The sequence below is a fragment of the Bos javanicus genome, chromosome X (genome assembly GCF_032452875.1).
Source record: "Bos javanicus breed banteng chromosome X, ARS-OSU_banteng_1.0, whole genome shotgun sequence".
In the NCBI taxonomy this organism is placed as follows: Eukaryota; Metazoa; Chordata; class Mammalia; order Artiodactyla; family Bovidae; genus Bos; species Bos javanicus.
This window is the reverse complement of record NC_083897.1, coordinates 11,791,166-11,809,876: the sequence shown is the minus strand read 5'-3', so window position 1 is coordinate 11,809,876 and position 18,711 is coordinate 11,791,166. Positions and strand designations below refer to the sequence as shown.

The window sequence follows — 18,711 nt, the reverse complement described above, 5'->3', positions numbered from 1 at the left end:
ATGCAGATGTAAAATTTGAATCTATATAATTAAGATTATACACTGAAATATTACCCAGCCTTAAAAAAGTGAAAATTTGCAATAATATGAATGGACCTGAAGGGTATTATGCTTAGTGAAATAAGTCAGAGAAAGATATATACTGTATGTTATCATTTGATGTGGAATCTAAAAAATGACGTAAATGAAAAAATAAAAGCAGAATCACAGATATAGAGAAAAGTCTAGTAGTTAACAGTGGGGCAAGACAGGGATATGGGATTGAAAAATACAAATTAATATGTACAAAACAAATAAGCTACAAAGATATTGTACAGTGCATGGGATTTAGCCAATATTTTATAACAGTAAGTGGAATATAATCTATAAAAATATTGAATGTTATATATGTGAAACTAATATAAATCAACTGTACTTGAGTAAAAATAAAAATCACAAAACCTCAAAAAAATAAAAGATATATACAGATTAATACACCTCACTGAATGCATTTACATGTCTTTTTGTTACTGTTACCTGACTTGTTTGCTTTAGACTTGTTTATTAACCTAAAAACAGCTTTTATTTATTTATTTTTTTGAGAGTATCCAATAGTCATATTTTAATCAGTAACCCATTTGCTAGCATCAAATGTACATAAAAATAATAGGAGAAGTAGAACAGGATTATTAGCAATATGGAAATATAGATGCAACCAACTGAAATTGCTGGCCTATAAAGTTGAATAGTTTTTGGCCTATAAAAATGAAATGAATCTGAGGGCTTAAATTAATCTGAGGTCTTATATATAAATTTAGCTATAAAACAGAGTGTAAAATAATTTTCTGGAAAATATATTTTCACTTATTAGATGAATAGTTATGAAATCAGGGCCTTGAGAAAGAAACACAGTCTTATTTTCTTACAATATAATTTTCTTCCCTGTAGTAGCTGAGATTTGAAAATTCTGAAAAATATAAAGCTGAGAATTGTTGGTGTCCAAATCATGTTGGAGAGGCCTCAGGTAAATATAAAGAAGTTATGTCTATAGTTAGAAGGAACTAGGAACGATAGTGATTTGAAAGCAGGTGATTAAAGTATCAATGTAACGAAAGTTTCTCACTTTTGATGTATTCAGTTTAAGCTAGAATTTTAAGATAATTTTTGAAAAACCTTCAATTTAACTAACATCTTATGGGAAAAACCCAAATGAACTTTTTTTTTTTTTTTAATTTTATTTTTAAAATTTACAATATTGTATTAGTTTTGCCAAATATCGAAATGAATCCGCCACAGGTATACCTGCATTCCCTATCCTGAACCCACCTCCCTCCTCCCTCCCCTACCCTCCCTCTGGAGGTCGTCCCAGTGCACCAGCCCCAAGCATCCAGTACCGTGCATCGAACCTGGACTGGTGACTCGTTTCATACATGATGATATACACGTTTCAATGCTATTCTCCCAAATCTCCCCACCCTCTCCCTCTCCCACAGAGTCCATAAGACTGATCTATACATCGGTGTCTCTTGTGCTGTATTTTTGTCTAACCCAATATTAATAAAGAATTATTGAGTAATGTCAATATCATGGCATCATGAAATGCTCCCTTTTTCTCTCCTTTTCAGTCTATAACCATTAAAACAGCTATAACTCAACAAAGATGCCTCTACCCAGGACTCTGGACAGTTCTACACATCTGTACATCTACAGGTAGGTGGAGTGGAAACATGGAAGAGGTAGAACAAGTGGAGCAGTTGAGACAGTGCCTGTTATCCTGGGCTCCCAGCTGCAGTGGCTGAGCCTGTAGCCCCAGAGAACCTAGTAGCATCAGGGAAGGCAACACACAGATAACCAGCCTTTCAGCTGAAGTGGTGTCCACAGCCACAGGGAACTAACTGAACATAGGGGCAGTAAAACCTGTGACCCTGTCCCATCAGCCATAGAGGCACCTATGACTCTGGCTCTGCAATACCACCTACAGTGGTGGCACCCATGAACCCAACAACCCTAGTCAAGGCAGAGACACCTTTGACCCTGGCTCCCCACCCCTCATGATGGGAGAGTATACAACTCAGGATACTGGATCCAGTACAGTATACAACTCAGGATACTGGATCCAGTACAGGTTCCCACCATCCTGGTGCCCCAGGCAGCAGTGCCAGTTACACCAGTAGCGGCAAGGCATCTGTGACTCCAGAGGCACAATCAGCAACATTGAGGGGAGATAACTCTGAAAGAGTCCTTGTAGGGTGAAAAGCTTCAATTCTCAGGTATAACCAGAGGTATACTAACCTGTTGAATTCTTAGAATCAAGAAAGAAGAAAAAGGAGGAGAGGAAGAGAAGGAAGAAAGGTGTTCATTACTTCAAATGCATCAGCAGAGGAACAACATCAAGTAAGATGAAGAACCACACTAACATTGTATCACAAGAAGAAAATGACATTTCCCAAGAAGCGGTGTAAATGGAATTTTGCCATGTAACTGATAACAGAATTCAAAGTAACTGTCATGAAGAAACTAAGTGATATACAAGAAAACGTAGAACGAAAACCTAGAAAGGCAGTTCAGTCAGATCATGAATAAAATTAACAGAAGGAGAAACTGAAACTCTTAAACAGTATGCATGCTCAGTTGTCCGTTTAGGCCAGGCTATGGTTTTTCCAGTGGTCATGTATGGATGTGAGAGTTGGACTGTGAAGAAAGTTGAGCGCTGAAGAATTGATGCTTTTGAAGTGTGGTGTTGGAGAAGACTCTTGAGAGTCCCTTGGACTTCAAGGGGATCCAACCAGTCCATCCTAAAAGACATCAGTCACTGGAAGGACTGATGGTGAAGCTTAAACTCCAATACTTTGGCCACCTTATGCGAAGAGTTGACTCATTGGAAAAGACTCTGATGTTGGGAGGGATTGGGGGCAGGAGGAGAAGGGGAAGAAAAAGTACGAGATGGCTGGATGGCATCACCGACTCGATGGACATGAGTTTGGGTGAATTCCAAGAGTTGGTGATGGACAGGGAGGCCTGGTATGCTGGGATTCAAGGGGTCGCAAAGAGTCAGACACAACTGAGTGACTGAACTGAACTGAACTATGCTCAGTTGTGTCCAACTCTGCGACCCCATAGACTGCATCCCACAAGTCTTCTCTGTCCATGGGATTTCCCAGGCAAGGATACTGGAGTGAGTTTCTATTCCCTATTCTAGGGGATCTTCCTGACCTAGGGATCGTACCTGCATCTCCTGTGTCTCCTGCATTGGCAGGTGGATTCTTTACCACTGAGGTACCTGTGAATCCCTAAAAAAAAAAAAAAAAAAAAAAGTACCAAATTATTAAGTTGAAGAACCCACCAAAATGAGATGAATAATGCATAGAAAGCATTGTACATAGAAAAGACCATGTGGAAGACAGAATCAGTGAGTTCAAAGGTAGAACTCTAGCAGTGACCCACGTAAAACAAAAGAAAGAAAATCTAAAAAAATGAAGAAATAATGAGAACTACCCAACTCTTAAAAAGGGAAAAATTAAGATAATGGGTATCCCAGAAGAAGAAAGGTAGAAGGTAGTGTAACAGCATTCATTTAAAGAAAAAATAGGTGAGAACTTCCCAAATATGGGGAAGGAACAAGATATAGAATTTCACGAAACCAAGACAATACCTAATTACCTCAATGCAAAAAGACCTTCCTCAAGATACATTAAAACTATCAAAACTCAATGACAAAGGCAGAATTTTAAAGTCAGCCAGGGGGGAAAAATGGTAACCTACAAAGAAACTCCTATTAGGCTATCAGCAGATTTCTCTGTAGTCAAGGAGAGAGTGGAATGACGTACTCAAAATACTAAAAGATAAAAATTGTCAACCAACAATACACTATTTAGCAAGATGCCATTCAGCTATGAAGAAGAAATAAAAGCCTTTCCCAGAAAAACAAAAGCTGAGGGAGTTTGTCAACCCCTAGACCTGCTTTACAAGACATGTTGAAACCAGCTCTTCTATCTGAAACAAAAAGGCAAAGGCACATAAAGCTTTGAGTAAGGTGATAGAATTGGGCATTTTCAACTCCATATTAGAATGGGCTGTTAAGCAGTTAATTATAGCATGAAGGTTAAACAGAAAAGATAGTAAAAAATAATTACACCTACTGCAATTTGATAAAATCAAAAAGGGATACATAATGTGAGATAAGAGCATAAAAGGGAGAAGAGAAAAAGGATGAAAATCAGACAAAGATAAGATGCTATCAGCAGAAAAGGACTATTTTGTCTACGAGACATCTTAAAAATACCTCATGGCAACCACAAAACATAACATCTATAGCACAGACACAAAAAAAGAGGAAACTGAGAAAAACATAGAAAACTACTAACATAAAATGGTAGAACACAAAAATAAACGAGTTATAGAGCAATAAGAAAACAAGAAGACTGCTACCTCATGCCATACACAAAATAAAGTGGACTAAAGACTTGAATATGGCGTATGAAACCATAAAGTCCTAGCAGAAAGCATAAAGAGTACATTCTTTAACATCATTTTAGCAGTACCTTTCTGGATGTCTCCTCATACAAGGGAAGCAAAACCAAACATAAATAAGTGGAACCTACAGCAAATTAAATGGTTTCTGCACAGCTCAGGAAACCAAAACATAATCAAAAGACAACCTACTAAAAGAAAATACTTGCAAATCATAAATTTGATAAGATTTAATGGCCAAAATCACTTCATGGGGAATAGATGGGGAAACCGTGGAAACTGTGTCAGACTTTATTTTTTTGGGCTCCAAAATCACTGCAGATGATGACTGCAGCCATGAAATGAAAATACGCTTACTTCTTGGAAGGAAGGTTATGACCAACCTAGAAAACATATTAAAAAAGCAGAGACGTTACTTTGCCAACAAAAGTCCATCTAGTCAAGGCTATGGTTTTTCCAGTGGTCATGTATGGATGTGAGGGTTGGACTGTGAAGAAAGCTGAGCGCCAAAAAATTGATTGCTTTTGAACTGTTTTTGGAGAAGACTCTTGAGAGTCCCTTGGACTGCAAGGAGATCCAACCATTCCATTCTAAAGGAGATCAGCCCTGGGATTTCTTTGGAAGGAATGATGCTAAAGCTGAAACTCCAGTACTTTGGCCACCTCATGCAAAGACTTGACTCATTGGAAAAGACTCTGATGCTGGGAGGGATTGGAGGCAGGAGGAGAAGGGGACGACAGAGGATGAAATGGCTGGATGGCATCACCGGCATGATGGACATGAATTTGAGTGAACTCTGGGAGTTGATGATGGACAGGGAGGCCTGGCGTGCTGCAATTCATGGGGTCGCAAAGAGTCGGACATGACTGAGCGACTGAACTGAACTGAACTGAATGGTCAAAATATATAAAGAACACATGTAAGTGAATAACAACAACAACAAAATCCCAATTTTTAAAAAATGGACAAAGGACCTGAACAAACATTTTTCCAAAGACGACATATGATAGTTCATTGGGCAAATGAAAGGATGTTCAACATCCTTAATTATTAGAGAAATGCAAATGAAAACCACAATGAGCTATTGCTTCACAACTGTTGGAATTCTATTATCAAAGAGGTAGGAAACAACAAATGTTGAAGAGGATGTGGAGAAGAGAACTCGGTCATTTTGTGTTTACTGCAAGGCAAATGGCTCTGCCAGTTGGGACTACAATTTATCAAGCTGGCAGAGTGACAAATTTCATTGTTGTAGAAAATTTTATCATATATTCAGTTCTGAACAGTACATATGAAAGAGAGGTGTGAGCAGGCAGAACTTACCAATAAGGTCTTCATAACTTGAACTTACCAATACTGTAATGACACTGGCCCAGGAGACAGAGATCATTTGGTTTCCTCGAACCTGGAGCATATCTCCCTGAAAGATTTATCTGCCTCACCTGCCACCAAGGGTCCCTGAGTTTCAGAATCAGATATAATACCACAAAACAGGATCTCCCTATGAAAAAAAAAATTGTCACTCACACCTCTCTTCCATATGAACTGTTCAGAACTGAATATATGATAAAATTTTCTACAACAATGAAATTTGTCACTCTGCAAATAAAGTAGGATGTTGAAGGATTAATTCTTAAAATTATACATTAATAGCTTTAACTTCCAGCTAATTCTGCCCCTACATAAGAAGGATGTTAAGACAGTCACCAGTTTATGGTAAAATAGTGATATATCCACAAGTGACTTCTGAACTAAAGTTGTTTAATATGCATGTTTGTTGATGCAGTATTGTCACCCAGAAAATCACTCTGCCAGTAATAGCTTCCAGTAGATGTAGCCTTGGTCCTCTGAGACACTGGTCGCCAGCTTCAGTGTACCAATATTGGGAAAAGTAGTCATATATTAGAAATATTTGTGCAAAGAATTGGTGAACAAACCATAATTAGAGGGAAACCCAAAACATCATATGACTAACATTAAAACATAATTTTTAGAAACATTTGTAGTAAGATAACTTTATATTAACAAAGCTATGGATATCTGTGAAGAATACATTAGTTTATTAATCATGCAGAGAAGGTCAGATGAGAACTGAATATGGGATGGACTGTGTTACTCTTAATCATCCCTAAACTTTATGTCTGAGTTTATATATGTTTTGAAATTTAAAGAAAAAATTTATTTTTAGATCAGAAAATCAATTTTTAGGGTCTTTTTTTTGGCAGTGTAATAGTAGGTTATAAAGTGAAAATTAATGGAGTAATAGGGGACTTAAAAATATGTATTTTTTAAATTTAAAAAATTATAATAGTAAAAATATATCTATGACTTTTTCTGTAGAGCTGTTGTGGACCGTGTGGGGTCAGTTCATTTTCATATAGTTCCTTGGTCCAGCTTGTACTTCTCAAGGTCTATAGGCCCCTTCCTATGTAGTTGGTGCTAACTTTTTAATCTATTGCACCTGTCACTTCCAAAATGGTTCCCTCTGTTTGTTTTAGCTTCTGTTTGCTGGTCTCTTCAGTGTCTAATTTCTGCCCTGACACAATGGGGACAGTGGTGGTCACTTTTTTTAGGCTGACTTGTTCAGTCATGCTGTGGGGAGGGAGGAACACTGCAAACGAATATCACTGGCATGTGCTCACAGTGTCTGAGCTGCATTGGGTTTGCCCCCACTCATGGCGTGTGTGGTTTCCCAGTCTACACTGCTCAGGATCTAGATTGTTATGCCAGGAACTGTCTAATGCGGGCCCTGGTTTGCATGCACTTCCCAAGTCTAAGCCGCTCAGGTTCTCGGGTACTCCACAAAGGTGCAGACTTGGTTGGGCCTGCGTTTTGTGCCCGTCCCAGGTCTGAGCAGCTAAGGTGACCAGGTGCTTGGCTAGCACAGTTGCCCCCAGTTGAAGGCTGCGGCTTATAGCCTCCCCCGTCCCAGCCCCTTTGTTTTCTGGGTGTACAACAAGCACGCCTTCTCAGGTGTGCCATGTGTCTCTTCTGGGGAGCTGATCTCTGCCTGAGACCCTCCTGGTGGATGTTGACCATCCAGAATCCCAAGAAGTCTTGGTTTTACAAGGAAATCTGCTTGCAGTTTGGTATAGGATGCCTCTTTGGGGCTGTGATTGCCCCCTTCCAGCTCTGGCTCCCCTCGCCTGCATGTCTCCAGTGGGGGATGGGCCAGTCTTAAGCCAGCTAGCTCTGCTCAGTCCTTTGTTCTGTGAGGGAGCCTGGCAGTGTCTTAGGTTAAGCCTTTTCACGGGATTGTTATCTCACAATCTGGGTTGCTATCTCTGGCTAGTTCCCTCAGATTACCCTTGGGGTATTCAGGCCCAGTCCTTACCCAAAGCACTGCAGCCTGTGCCTCCCTGTCCAGTCCCCACTTGCTAGTGATGGATGTGAGCATCTGGGCTGCGGCTCCACTGGGAGTTGCTGTTAGGCACATAATCTGTGGGTTTTAATTATTTATTCATTTTTCCTCCCGGTTATTTGCCCTCTGAGATTCCAAAGCTCGCCACAGACCCACCAGAGAGAGTGTTTCCTGGTGTTTGGAAACTTCTCTCTTTTTTAAGTCTCCCTTCCCAGGACAGATGTCCATCCTTACCTCTCTTGTCTCTCTTTGTATCTTTTATATTTTGTCCTACCTCCTTTCAAAGACAATGGGCTGCCTTTCTGGGTGCCTGATGTCCTCTGCCAGCATTCAGAAGTTGTTTTGTGGAATTTGCTCAGCGTTCAAATATTCTTTTGATGAATTTGTAGGGGAGAAAGTGGTCTCTCCATCCTATTCCTCCGCCATTTTAGGACTGCCTGAAAAACAATTTCGAAAAGATTAACTTTTCCAGAAAGCTGTAGCTTCACAATGTACTGAGTCTATCATGTTAAAACATGCATTAGGCACAAATACATAAACTATGAAACAAGCCACTGTTCTTCAACAATCTGAGCAAAGAAATGCCTAACAAACAACATGGATGGATGACTCACAAAGGATGGGCTCTTTTTACTTTAAGCACCATAAAAAATGGGGGGAGCAGAAATATATGAGTGTGTTCAGTTATATACACTGAATTGAACGTTTGGTACTAGGAATCAGAGCATTATGTCATACAGCATTAGCACATATTATAAAAGTGCGTAGTGTGAAAAGAATAGAAACTCGCAGCGTTCAAAAGCAGCTTTCTCAACTAAGCAATAAAACACTCGACAGTTTGTCTCTGTTGTCTATCACTGAATACAGTGGTAGAAACTTTGAAATGAAAAAAGGAGCTATAACTCCTTTTATTCTCTGTATTTAAAATCAAACAGAAAACAAACATAAATTTTGTTGTACATGAACATTTACAAAGTACATTGTTTGTACAGGAGAGGATTAAGACACAAAATGTGTTTAAAGAGAATCAAAAGTGGTTGGGTGCAAGCACCTCACACAGCTTTCCAATGGTACTCAGGGAGAGCAACTGCATAATTGCTGGCAATAAACAAAGTTGTAGAGTTCTCTACTTGGTATTTTAGGAAATCATGAAGATAATTCATTAAGTAATAAAGCAAGGCTCTTCTCATCCAGAAATGTATAGGCCAACACTGCTCCAATTCTTACAAACAATCTCAGGAGATTTGAGGCCCCATACACCTGGGACATGGATGCATCAGGGCAGTCGACAAGGATCTCAGCATATGTTGCCTCTCAAATTTGTAAAGGAGTTGAGTGTCCAGCATCACATTGAAGTACACCTTTATCCCGGCCAAAACTCATTGATTGCATACTCCTTATTACCTATGCTTCTTCAAGATTTCTTGTATTTTGTATAATCCTGTAAAATAGAGGGCTTAACTGGTGGCTTAGCAGTAAAGAATCTGCCTTCAAGCAGGGGCTAGAGGAGAAATAGATTCCATCCACAGGTCAGAAAGATCCTCTGGAGAAGAGCATGGTAATCTACCCCAGAATTCCTGCAGGGAGAATACCATGCAGAGAGGAGCGTGTTGAGCTATGGTCCAAGGGGTGGCAAAGAGTTTACACTACTGAAGCTACATACAATGCATGAACCAAAATGGAATCAACATTCGTCTTTATGGCAAATTGTAGCTACTTCATTTCATAAAGGAGAGGCCCATGCAAGCACAGCACTCTCTCATCTCCTGGGAATTTAGACTCTGGGCCCTGCTTCCAGAACACTGATAAGAGAATTGCTGCTGCAGCCTCCTCCTCCCACCAGCATTGACTAATGCCCCCTACTCGCTCCCCGACCCAGCTGAGGGTTAGATGCACCATCAGGCATTGCCAGCTATACGTCTTGTGCCCAATTTGGCAGCGGCCGCAGACCACCCAGCATCCGGACCTACAATATTTTGTTGGGGACCTCAGTATTTCGTCAAAAGGAGGAAGACGACTGAGACAATAAACTTGACCTTCAAGGCTCAGATAGTAAAGAAACATTTTTGGGGCAGGAGCGACAGAAGACCTAGGTTTGATCCCTACATCAGCAAGGTCCCCAGGACGAGGCCATGGTAAACCCCTCCATCATTCTTGCCTGGAGAATCACATGGGCAGAGGGTCCTGGTGGCCTACAGTCATGGGGATGCATCAAGTCAGATGCGACGTAAGCTACGAAACACACTCACACTACATTGGAATCCAAATTCTTCTTGACAGATAGATGAAGGAGCTGGTATTGGCCGGGTACTTACGCCCCATTCATCAACAAGCAACCATTTGAGTTTTTAGGAATCGTGACTTTGACTTCAGCTCTACTCATGAATGTCTCCACTCTTTCAAGCATAGGATCTACTTGAGGCCTTCTGCGGCAACGAGGATGCGGTGTCTCAATGGGACTGCCACCATCTCCAGTCTTTGGTTGTTTTCTTGTCCTTTTCAACTTTTGTCTGCTGCATCGAACCAGGCTTCTGGCCACCTCGCCTGCTTCTTCCTGACTGTTTCTTTGAAGTTCTCCTTGCTTCTGCAAATTCATAGCCACAGGCTTGAGGAATCTGCTTTCTGGAACCCATTCCAACCACTGCAATGTGTGAAGTATGTCATTTGGTTGTCTTCTATGGCAACTTGTAACTACTTCATTTCAAAGAAGAGGCCCATGCTACAACAGCAGTCTCTCACACTCCTTTGAATTTACGCTCCCGGTCCTGTTTCTGCACCATTGATAAGAGATTCACTGCATCCTCCGCCTCCTCCCAACACACCTGACTACTGTCTTTACACTCTCCCCGACCCAGCTGTGGGTTGGATGCGCCGTCAGGCATCACCAGCTGTACGTCTTGGGCCCCATTTGCCAGCAACAACAACCGCCCAGCATCTGGACCTACAATATTTTGTTGAGGATCTCAAAACTTCGTCAGAAGAAGGAAGACAACTGAGACAATAAACTTGGTCCTCCAAGGCTCAGAAAGTAGAGAACCGTTTTGGAGCAGGACTGACAGGAGACACAGGTTTGATGCCTAGGAGAGCAAGGTCGCATGGACAAGGGCATGGTAAAGCCCTCTATTATTCTTGCCTGGGGAATCGCATGGACAGAGGTACTGGTGGCCTACAGTCACGGGGATGCCTCAAGTCAGATGCGACTTAAGCTTGGAACCACGCTCGCACTAGAATGGAATCCACGTTCTTCTTGACAGATAGATGAAGGAGCTTGTTTTGGCCGGGTACTTAAGCCCCAGTCATCAGCAAGCCACCGTTTGAGTTTTTCAGGCATCGTGACTTTGACCTTCCGCTGTACTCATGAATGTCTCCTTGCGTTCAAGCCTAGGATCAACTTGAGGCCTGCTGTGGCAACGAGGATGCGGTGTCTCACTGGGACTGCCGCCATCTCCAGTCCTCGGTCCTTTCGTTGTCCTTTTCACTTCAGCGTTTGTCTGCTGCGCCGCACCAGGCAGCCCCTCGCCTGCTGCTTCCTGACGGGCTCTTTGAAGTTCTCCTTGCTTCTGTAAATTGGTGGCCACGGGCTTGAGGACTCTGCTTTCTGGAACCTATTCCAACCACTGTCATGTGTGAAGTATGTCATTTGGTTGTCTTCTATGGCAACTTGTAGCTACTCCATTTCCTAAAGAAGGGGCCCACGAAAGCACAGCATTCTCCCGGCCTCCGGGGAATTTGGGCTCCTGGTCCTGCTTCTGCACCACAGATAAGAAAATCATTGCTGCAGGAGTCGCCTTCTCCCACCAGACCTGACTACTGCGTCTGCTCTCTCCCCGACCCAGCTGTGGGTTAGAGGTGCCGTCAGGCATCGCCAGCTGAACGACTTGGGCAAGATTTGCCAGCAACGGCAGACCACCCAGCACCCAGACCTGCGGTGTTTTGTTGAGGATCTCAGTGTTTCGTCACAAGGAGGAAGACGCTGAGACAATAAACTTGGTCCTCGAAGGCTCAGTCGGCACAGAACCGTATTTGGAGCAGGAGTGACAGGAGACAAACACAGGTTTGATCCCTAGGTCAGCTAGGTCTCCTGGACAAGGGCATGGTAAACCCCTGCATTATTCTTGCCTGGGGAATCGCATGGACAGAGGTACTGGTGGCCTACAGTCACGGGGATGCCTCAAGTCAGATGCGACTTAAGCTTGGAACCACGCTCGCACTAGAATGGAATCCACGTTCTTCTTGACAGATAGATGAAGGAGCTTGTTTTGGCCGGGTACTTAAGCCCCAGTCATCAGCAAGCCACCGTTTGAGTTTTTCAGGCATCGTGACTTTGACCTTCCGCTGTACTCATGAATGTCTCCTTGCGTTCAAGCCTAGGATCAACTTGAGGCCTGCTGTGGCAACGAGGATGCGGTGTCTCACTGGGACTGCCGCCATCTCCAGTCCTCGGTCCTTTCGTTGTCCTTTTCACTTCAACGTTTGTCTGCTGCGCTGCACCAGGCAGCCCCTCGCCTGCTGCTTCCTGACGGGCTCTTTGAAGTTCTCCTTGCTTCTGTAAACTGGTGGCCACGGGCTTGAGGACTCTGCTTTCTGGAACCTATTCCAACCACTGTCATGTGTGAAGTATGTCATTTGGTTGTCTTCTATGGCAACTTGTAGCTACTCCATTTCCTAAAGAAGGGGCCCACGAAAGCACAGCACTCTCCCGGCCTCCGGGGAATTTGGGCTCCTGGTCCTGCTTCTGCACCACAGATAAGAAAATCATTGCTGCAGGAGTCGCCTTCTCCCACCAGACCTGACTACTGCGTCTGCTCTCTCCCCGACCCAGCTGTGGGTTAGAGGTGCCGTCAGGCATCGCCAGCTGAACGACTTGGGCAAGATTTGCCAGCAACGGCAGACCACCCAGCACCCAGACCTGCGGTGTTTTGTTGAGGATCTCAGTGTTTCGTCACAAGGAGGAAGACGCTGAGACAATAAACTTGGTCCTCGAAGGCTCAGTCGGCACAGAACCGTATTTGGAGCAGGAGTGACAGGAGACAAACACAGGTTTGATCCCTAGGTCAGCTAGGTCTCCTGGACAAGGGCATGGTAAACCCCTGCATTATTCTTGCCTGGGGAATCGCATGGACAGAGGTACTGGTGGCCTACAGTCACGGGGATGCCTCAAGTCAGATGCGACTTAAGCTTGGAACCACGCTCGCACTAGAATGGAATCCACGTTCTTCTTGACAGATAGATGAAGGAGCTTGTTTTGGCCGGGTACTTAAGCCCCAGTCATCAGCAAGCCACCGTTTGAGTTTTTCAGGCATCGTGACTTTGACCTTCCGCTGTACTCATGAATGTCTCCTTGCGTTCAAGCCTAGGATCAACTTGAGGCCTGCTGTGGCAACGAGGATGCGGTGTCTCACTGGGACTGCCGCCATCTCCAGTCCTCGGTCCTTTCGTTGTCCTTTTCACTTCAGCGTTTGTCTGCTGCGCCGCACCAGGCAGCCCCTCGCCTGCTGCTTCCTGACGGGCTCTTTGAAGTTCTCCTTGCTTCTGTAAACTGGTGGCCACGGGCTTGAGGACTCTGCTTTCTGGAACCTATTCCAACCACTGTCATGTGTGAAGTATGTCATTTGGTTGTCTTCTATGGCAACTTGTAGCTACTCCATTTCCTAAAGAAGGGGCCCACGAAAGCACAGCACTCTCCCGGCCTCCGGGGAATTTGGGCTCCTGGTCCTGCTTCTGCACCACAGATAAGAAAATCATTGCTGCAGGAGTCGCCTTCTCCCACCAGACCTGACTACTGCGTCTGCTCTCTCCCCGACCCAGCTGTGGGTTAGAGGTGCCGTCAGGCATCGCCAGCTGAACGACTTGGGCAAGATTTGCCAGCAACGGCAGACCACCCAGCACCCAGACCTGCGGTGTTTTGTTGAGGATCTCAGTGTTTCGTCACAAGGAGGAAGACGCTGAGACAATAAACTTGGTCCTCGAAGGCTCAGTCGGCACAGAACCGTATTTGGAGCAGGAGTGACAGGAGACAAACACAGGTTTGATCCCTAGGTCAGCTAGGTCTCCTGGACAAGGGCATGGTAAACCCCTGCATTATTCTTGCCTGGGGAATCGCATGGACAGAGGTACTGGTGGCCTACAGTCACGGGGATGCCTCAAGTCAGATGCGACTTAAGCTTGGAACCACGCTCGCACTAGAATGGAATCCACGTTCTTCTTGACAGATAGATGAAGGAGCTTGTTTTGGCCGGGTACTTAAGCCCCAGTCATCAGCAAGCCACCGTTTGAGTTTTTCAGGCATCGTGACTTTGACCTTCCGCTGTACTCATGAATGTCTCCTTGCGTTCAAGCCTAGGATCAACTTGAGGCCTGCTGTGGCAACGAGGATGCGGTGTCTCACTGGGACTGCCGCCATCTCCAGTCCTCGGTCCTTTCGTTGTCCTTTTCACTTCAGCGTTTGTCTGCTGCGCCGCACCAGGCAGCCCCTCGCCTGCTGCTTCCTGACGGGCTCTTTGAAGTTCTCCTTGCTTCTGTAAACTGGTGGCCACGGGCTTGAGGACTCTGCTTTCTGGAACCTATTCCAACCACTGTCATGTGTGAAGTATGTCATTTGGTTGTCTTCTATGGCAACTTGTAGCTACTCCATTTCCTAAAGAAGGGGCCCACGAAAGCACAGCACTCTCCCGGCCTCCGGGGAATTTGGGCTCCTGGTCCTGCTTCTGCACCACAGATAAGAAAATCATTGCTGCAGGAGTCGCCTTCTCCCACCAGACCTGACTACTGCGTCTGCTCTCTCCCCGACCCAGCTGTGGGTTAGAGGTGCCGTCAGGCATCGCCAGCTGAACGACTTGGGCAAGATTTGCCAGCAACGGCAGACCACCCAGCACCCAGACCTGCGGTGTTTTGTTGAGGATCTCAGTGTTTCGTCACAAGGAGGAAGACGCTGAGACAATAAACTTGGTCCTCGAAGGCTCAGTCGGCACAGAACCGTATTTGGAGCAGGAGTGACAGGAGACAAACACAGGTTTGATCCCTAGGTCAGCTAGGTCTCCTGGACAAGGGCATGGTAAACCCCTGCATTATTCTTGCCTGGGGAATCGCATGGACAAAGGTACTGGTGGCCTACAGTCACGGGGATGCCTCAAGTCAGATGCGACTTAAGCTTGGAACCACGCTCGCACTAGAATGGAATCCACGTTCTTCTTGACAGATAGATGAAGGAGCTTGTTTTGGCCGGGTACTTAAGCCCCAGTCATCAGCAAGCCACCGTTTGAGTTTTTCAGGCATCGTGACTTTGACCTTCCGCTGTACTCATGAATGTCTCCTTGCGTTCAAGCCTAGGATCAACTTGAGGCCTGCTGTGGCAACGAGGATGCGGTGTCTCACTGGGACTGCCGCCATCTCCAGTCCTCGGTCCTTTCGTTGTCCTTTTCACTTCAGCGTTTGTCTGCTGCGCCGCACCAGGCAGCCCCTCGCCTGCTGCTTCCTGACGGGCTCTTTGAAGTTCTCCTTGCTTCTGTAAACTGGTGGCCACGGGCTTGAGGACTCTGCTTTCTGGAACCTATTCCAACCACTGTCATGTGTGAAGTATGTCATTTGGTTGTCTTCTATGGCAACTTGTAGCTACTCCATTTCCTAAAGAAGGGGCCCACGAAAGCACAGCACTCTCCCGGCCTCCGGGGAATTTGGGCTCCTGGTCCTGCTTCTGCACCACAGATAAGAAAATCATTGCTGCAGGAGTCGCCTTCTCCCACCAGACCTGACTACTGCGTCTGCTCTCTCCCCGACCCAGCTGTGGGTTAGAGGTGCCGTCAGGCATCGCCAGCTGAACGACTTGGGCAAGATTTGCCAGCAACGGCAGACCACCCAGCACCCAGACCTGCGGTGTTTTGTTGAGGATCTCAGTGTTTCGTCACAAGGAGGAAGACGCTGAGACAATAAACTTGGTCCTCGAAGGCTCAGTCGGCACAGAACCGTATTTGGAGCAGGAGTGACAGGAGACAAACACAGGTTTGATCCCTAGGTCAGCTAGGTCTCCTGGACAAGGGCATGGTAAACCCCTGCATTATTCTTGCCTGGGGAATCGCATGGACAGAGGTACTGGTGGCCTACAGTCACGGGGATGCCTCAAGTCAGATGCGACTTAAGCTTGGAACCACGCTCGCACTAGAATGGAATCCACGTTCTTCTTGACAGATAGATGAAGGAGCTTGTTTTGGCCGGGTACTTAAGCCCCAGTCATCAGCAAGCCACCGTTTGAGTTTTTCAGGCATCGTGACTTTGACCTTCCGCTGTACTCATGAATGTCTCCTTGCGTTCAAGCCTAGGATCAACTTGAGGCCTGCTGTGGCAACGAGGATGCGGTGTCTCACTGGGACTGCCGCCATCTCCAGTCCTCGGTCCTTTCGTTGTCCTTTTCACTTCAACGTTTGTCTGCTGCGCCGCACCAGGCAGCCCCTCGCCTGCTGCTTCCTGACGGGCTCTTTGAAGTTCTCCTTGCTTCTGTAAACTGGTGGCCACGGGCTTGAGGACTCTGCTTTCTGGAACCTATTCCAACCACTGTCATGTGTGAAGTATGTCATTTGGTTGTCTTCTATGGCAACTTGTAGCTACTCCATTTCCTAAAGAAGGGGCCCACGAAAGCACAGCACTCTCCCGGCCTCCGGGGAATTTGGGCTCCTGGTCCTGCTTCTGCACCACAGATAAGAAAATCATTGCTGCAGGAGTCGCCTTCTCCCACCAGACCTGACTACTGCGTCTGCTCTCTCCCCGACCCAGCTGTGGGTTAGAGGTGCCGTCAGGCATCGCCAGCTGAACGACTTGGGCAAGATTTGCCAGCAACGGCAGACCACCCAGCACCCAGACCTGCGGTGTTTTGTTGAGGATCTCAGTGTTTCGTCACAAGGAGGAAGACGCTGAGACAATAAACTTGGTCCTCGAAGGCTCAGTCGGCACAGAACCGTATTTGGAGCAGGAGTGACAGGAGACAAACACAGGTTTGATCCCTAGGTCAGCTAGGTCTCCTGGACAAGGGCATGGTAAACCCCTGCATTATTCTTGCCTGGGGAATCACATGGACAGAGGTACTGGTGGCCTACAGTCACGGGGATGCCTCAAGTCAGATGCGACTTAAGCTTGGAACCACGCTCGCACTAGAATGGAATCCACGTTCTTCTTGACAGATAGATGAAGGAGCTTGTTTTGGCCGGGTACTTAAGCCCCAGTCATCAGCAAGCCACCGTTTGAGTTTTTCAGGCATCGTGACTTTGACCTTCCGCTGTACTCATGAATGTCTCCTTGCGTTCAAGCCTAGGATCAACTTGAGGCCTGCTGTGGCAACGAGGATGCGGTGTCTCACTGGGACTGCCGCCATCTCCAGTCCTCGGTCCTTTCGTTGTCCTTTTCACTTCAACGTTTGTCTGCTGCGCCGCACCAGGCAGCCCCTCGCCTGCTGCTTCCTGACGGGCTCTTTGAAGTTCTCCTTGCTTCTGTAAACTGGTGGCCACGGGCTTGAGGACTCTGCTTTCTGGAACCTATTCCAACCACTGTCATGTGTGAAGTATGTCATTTGGTTGTCTTCTATGGCAACTTGTAGCTACTCCATTTCCTAAAGAAGGGGCCCACGAAAGCACAGCACTCTCCCGGCCTCCGGGGAATTTGGGCTCCTGGTCCTGCTTCTGCACCACAGATAAGAAAATCATTGCTGCAGGAGTCGCCTTCTCCCACCAGACCTGACTACTGCGTCTGCTCTCTCCCCGACCCAGCTGTGGGTTAGAGGTGCCGTCAGGCATCGCCAGCTGAACGACTTGGGCAAGATTTGCCAGCAACGGCAGACCACCCAGCACCCAGACCTGCGGTGTTTTGTTGAGGATCTCAGTGTTTCGTCACAAGGAGGAAGACGCTGAGACAATAAACTTGGTCCTCGAAGGCTCAGTCGGCACAGAACCGTATTTGGAGCAGGAGTGACAGGAGACAAACACAGGTTTGATCCCTAGGTCAGCTAGGTCTCCTGGACAAGGGCATGGTAAACCCCTGCATTATTCTTGCCTGGGGAATCGCATGGACAGAGGTACTGGTGGCCTACAGTCACGGGGATGCCTCAAGTCAGATGCGACTTAAGCTTGGAACCACGCTCGCACTAGAATGGAATCCACGTTCTTCTTGACAGATAGATGAAGGAGCTTGTTTTGGCCGGGTACTTAAGCCCCAGTCATCAGCAAGCCACCGTTTGAGTTTTTCAGGCATCGTGACTTTGACCTTCCGCTGTACTCATGAATGTCTCCTTGCGTTCAAGCCTAGGATCAACTTGAGGCCTGCTGTGGCAACGAGGATGCGGTGTCTCACTGGGACTGCCGCCATCTCCAGTCCTCGGTCCTTTCGTTGTCCTTTTCACTTCAGCGTTTGTCTGCTGCGCCGCACCAGGCAGCCCCTCGCCTGCTGCTTCCTGACGGGCTCTTTGAAGTTCTCCTTGCTTCTGTAAACTGGTGGCCACGGGCTTGAGGACTCTGCTTTCTGGAACCTATTCCAACCACTGTCATGTGTGAAGTATGTCATTTGGTTGTCTTCTATGGCAACTTGTAGCTACTCCATTTCCTAAAGAAGGGGCCCACGAAAGCACAGCACTCTCCCGGCCTCCGGGGAATTTGGGCTCCTGGTCCTGCTTCTGCACCACAGATAAGAAAATCATTGCTGCAGGAGTCGCCTTCTCCCACCAGACCTGACTACTGCGTCTGCTCTCTCCCCGACCCAGCTGTGGGTTAGAGGTGCCGTCAGGCATCGCCAGCTGAACGACTTGGGCAAGATTTGCCAGCAACGGCAGACCACCCAGCACCCAGACCTGCGGTGTTTTGTTGAGGATCTCAGTGTTTCGTCACAAGGAGGAAGACGCTGAGACAATAAACTTGGTCCTCGAA

General features: G+C 46.1%; 1 long non-coding RNA gene and 7 pseudogenes across 1 annotated transcript; 1 reads left to right on the top strand and 7 right to left on the bottom strand.

Moving 5' to 3' along the window:
• The first annotated feature begins 1,560 nt into the window (after positions 1-1,560).
• LOC133243506 (uncharacterized) lies at positions 1,561-3,304 on the top strand. Its single transcript, XR_009735101.1, has 2 exons — positions 1,561-1,689; positions 2,287-3,304. It is a non-coding gene; the product is annotated as an uncharacterized LOC133243506 (long non-coding RNA).
• Positions 3,305-10,960: 7,656 nt separating this feature from the next.
• On the bottom strand, positions 10,961-11,673 carry LOC133242303 (mortality factor 4-like protein 1; annotated as a pseudogene).
• Positions 11,674-11,997: 324 nt separating this feature from the next.
• LOC133242301 (mortality factor 4-like protein 1) lies at positions 11,998-12,659 on the bottom strand (annotated as a pseudogene).
• Positions 12,660-13,969: 1,310 nt separating this feature from the next.
• Positions 13,970-14,631, bottom strand: LOC133242300 (mortality factor 4-like protein 1; annotated as a pseudogene).
• Positions 14,632-14,955: 324 nt separating this feature from the next.
• On the bottom strand, positions 14,956-15,617 carry LOC133242299 (mortality factor 4-like protein 1; annotated as a pseudogene).
• Positions 15,618-15,941: 324 nt separating this feature from the next.
• Positions 15,942-16,603, bottom strand: LOC133242298 (mortality factor 4-like protein 1; annotated as a pseudogene).
• A 324-nt stretch (positions 16,604-16,927) lies between these two features.
• On the bottom strand, positions 16,928-17,589 carry LOC133242297 (mortality factor 4-like protein 1; annotated as a pseudogene).
• Positions 17,590-17,913: 324 nt separating this feature from the next.
• LOC133242296 (mortality factor 4-like protein 1) lies at positions 17,914-18,575 on the bottom strand (annotated as a pseudogene).
• Positions 18,576-18,711: the final 136 nt, after the last annotated feature.